Raw genomic sequence first — 4,056 nt, forward strand, 5'->3', positions numbered from 1 at the left:
GGGTTCGGATCCCACTGGTGTCCGGCTGGTCATTTTTGTTCTGCACTTAACATCTCTTCAACACGTACTACATGTACGTAACACGACCTAATACGTTGAAAGTCTGTTTCGATTACAATCATCATCATCATCATCTGTTTACCCTCCAGGTTCGGCTTTTCCCTCGGACTCAGCGAGGGATCCCACCTCTACCGCCTCAAGGGCAGTGTCCTGGAGCTTCAGACTCTTGCTCGGGGGATACAACTGGGGAGTATGACCAGTACCTCGCCCAGGCGGCCTCACCTGCTATGGTGAACAGGGGCCTTGTAGGGGAATGGGAAGATTGGAAGGGATATGCAAGGAATAGGGAAGGAAGCGGCCGTGGCCTTAAGTTAGGTACCATCCCGGCATTTGCCTGGGTGAGAAGTGGGAAACCACGGAAAACCACTTCCAGGATGGCTGAGGTGGGAATCGAATCCATCTCTACTCAGTTGACCTCCCGAGGCTGAGTGGACCCCGTTCCAGCCCTCGTACCACTTTTCAAATTTCGTGGTAGAGCCGGGAATCGAACCCGGACTTCCGGGGGTGGCAGCTAATCACGCTAACCACTACACCACAGAGGCGGCTTCGATTACAATGCGGTCGTGAAAATTCAATATTCATTGACATGCCCCACAACGGGCGACTTAAACGCACTCTACAGTGTGCTAGCAGCAGTGCCAGACCTGTAGCTCAGATCCTTTCAAACAGAACAAAGATGGCCTAGGCCACCATAGCTCAATTGGTAGAGCAACCGACGCGGAATCGGGAGGTTGTGGGTTCGGATCCCACTGGTGTCCGGCTGGTCATTTTTGTTCGGTACTTAACATCTCTTCAACACGTACTACATGTACGTAACACGACCTAATACGTTGAAAGTCTGTTTCGATTACAATGCGGTCGTGAAAATTCAATATTCATTTCTCATGTATGTTTCTAAACTACTTGTTTCAGTAGCTATGTCTGTGAACACTGTTTCCTGTCTTAAAGCATTCCGTCTATACTCCTTTTTATGACATAAAGGGAATATACAGTCTTTTTATAGTTTGATCATAAATGTGGAATTGTGTTCACTACTGTATGATCAAGCCTTGAAGTTTTGCGTACGTTGTAAATAATATGAGGTAGTTTTACTTTGAAGGTCTTCGCTACATAATGAGAGAGAGGTTGTGGAGAAATGGTAAACAGGAGGCTGCACTTGTAAACAGTTTCAGCACGTTCGGACGTTCTCCCGTGTAATGTGATAACGCTAATCTGGACGAGAGCCCTCACGCTAAGTGAGTTTGCCGGCTGGCTGACGCACAAGTGGCGCGCTACCATCATCACAAACTAGGTGCCCCACTTCCTTCCTTCCTTCCTTCCTTCCTTCCTTCCTTCCTTCCTTCGATGATCTTGAGAGAGGGAGTTCACAACAGAATTGTAGAGAGAAATTCCCAATGAAAATCCACAGTCTGTTTCCGTTCGACTGGGGAAAAAAAAAAAGAATGAATGAAGAGACTGTTGGCAATTTAGATATGATAATGATTGTTAGACAAGACTCCCAGAAATACCTAAGACTAAAAAATGTTTTTCCAACTAGTTTTACCAAATTATAATATTGCAAAAATTAATGTATTATATTACCTCGTTTTATATAACGGCGAGGATAAGAGCTGTGCCGGTTGCCGAAACCTGTCGCACTTCTCTGGGTCAATGATTAATGCCTGACAGATGAAATGAAATGATATTGGAGAGTTTTGCTGAAATGAAAGATGGCAGGGAAAAACTTGTCCCGCCTCCGCTTTGTTCAGCGCAAATCTCACATGCAGTGACGAGGATTTGAACCACGGAACCCAGCGGTGAGAGGCCGACGCACGCCTGAGCCAGGGAAGCTCTAGAAATTCGCAATATTGAAAAATAAGCTATTACAACTTTGTTTGAATGTTGCGTTTCAGGGATATTTACTCTTAAAAATAATTTGGGAAGAGACTGCTGACAATTTCGATATGATAACGATACTGCACAAGACTCCCAGAAATACACTAAGACTAGAAAATGTTCCTCCAACTATCATTGCCAAATTATAACATTTCTAATATTAATGAATTATATTACCCCGTTTTTTTTGTTTGTTTTTTTCACACACGACAATGTTGTCGGTCTGACAGATCCTTTATGGCAGGTTCCGGTATGTTGCTAAATTGTGAGGATAGTAATGAAAAAATTACTATACTGGTCTGTAAGAATTTTGTTGAAAACTTTTCTGGAAGCATTTGAGAATGCTTAAGAAACTTGAACACTGTGCTAGAATTTTTCAAGATTTTTCAACAGTTTTATTTCATGGGAAATAATTTGCAGGCTTGTCACTGGCCGTTTGATAGTATGTACGTAGAGTCATACTAATGGCTGACTGGTTCCCTAATAGCTCCAACATCATCAGTCATAAATAGCTTTGGGTCACTGTGAAGACATTCTAGAAAGATCAGTAGTGAGGTAGTTTCCCATTGCTTTCTTCATCGAGTTGAGAGGTGCTATTTTCTATTAGACTGACAAGTCTAGTGAAATGAATACACCAACCGATCCTATGAGTGACATATTTCAATTAAGTCATTGCAAGGACTGACTGAATAAGAAATGACGTTACCAGCATCACTAGTACCTCCACCACTTTCATCCTGTCTAAGCCAGACAGATGTATGAAAATCAAACTTGCTCTAGCCCATGCCTAAAGATAAATTGTACTGTAAACACTACTTCTCAATAGAGACGGAACTGAGTTCAAAGGGGATTAACATCTAAGTCATCGACCCTAATGATAATAATAATTATCATAATAATAATAATAATAATAATAATAATAATAATAATAATAATAATAATAATAATAATTTGAGTCTTAGACCAACATTTCGTCGCTGCCGAGACAAAACCTCCTATGTGAAATATTTTAGCTTAGAACTTTGGCCGGTAAGGTTCTGACATCTAAGGTGCTCTATTGTGTGAATATTGTCAAGGCATTCTTGCTCTTCATAATGAATGTGCTGCGGGTCAGTATATCTACAAAAATGTTATCACATAGGTTGTTTTGTCCCTGGCTACGACGATTTCCTGTTTTACAGATGATTTCAGCTACCTTGATCATGAGTAACCGAACTCATCATCAGCAGTGGCAGGTTCATCGATCAAGTGGCCGTGCGGTTAAGGTCGCGCAGTTGTGAGCTTGCATTCGGGCCTTCCAGCCCTTTCCCATCCCATTATCGCCAAAGACCTATCTGTGTCGGTGCGACGTAAAACAAATTGCAAAAGAACAAAAGGTCGCAGGTTATATTTCAGCTGAGGTCGTTTTTAGATCTAAAATATTGCCACTCTGTGGCAATATTTTTGACATAATGGTGTGGAAGACTTCGACACAAGTTACAACATATGAACTCTTTGAGTTTGCAGTTACAATAAACTGTACTTTTTAGAAAGAAGTGACTTCGCTGACATTATTGTTCTGATATTGCTGTTTTTTGTAGAAGATCTTGCTTCATGTAAGTAAAACCTAGGTGGGATTCAACGTTTTATGATATTAAGGAGAATAATAGTTGGTAATGACAGATGCAATCATTGGTAGATAGGCTTTACCAATGGAAAGGTAAAGATTAAGCTAGGGCTTTAAAGCAATAGTATTTAATTGTATTTTAAGGCCGAGCTATTCAGGTCTGGGTGAACTTGAATTTAAACAAAATAAAATACACTCAAATGAAATAAACAAAATGAACAACATACCATGAGAAAAGAATGAATACTGAGATAGAGATTGGGTAGTAGGATCCTCTCATTGCCACTTACAGTAAGAGGTTCAAACAAACTGCGAATAATGTATAATCACTTCGCACTGAAGAAATCAATTATCTTGTGTTAAAGCTTGGCATGCGGTCTTTATGAACAGTTAAAATTTTTACCCGTCACAAAACTTATTAGATGTTGTACTGCCATTACTTGAAGAGTGTGGGACTATAGAAATTCAGTTCATACAAATGGCCACAAAAGTGAATAAAATCCGTATATGATGGA

General features: G+C 40.7%; 1 non-coding gene across 1 annotated transcript; it reads left to right on the forward strand.

The window, feature by feature from the left end:
• Positions 1–745: 745 nt before the first annotated feature.
• Positions 746–822, forward strand: TRNAP-CGG (transfer RNA proline (anticodon CGG)). The gene has a single exon. It is a non-coding gene; the product is annotated as a tRNA-Pro (tRNA).
• Positions 823–4,056: the final 3,234 nt, after the last annotated feature.

This window comes from Anabrus simplex, chromosome 7 (genome assembly GCF_040414725.1).
Source record: "Anabrus simplex isolate iqAnaSimp1 chromosome 7, ASM4041472v1, whole genome shotgun sequence".
Classification (NCBI taxonomy): Eukaryota; Metazoa; Arthropoda; class Insecta; order Orthoptera; family Tettigoniidae; genus Anabrus; species Anabrus simplex.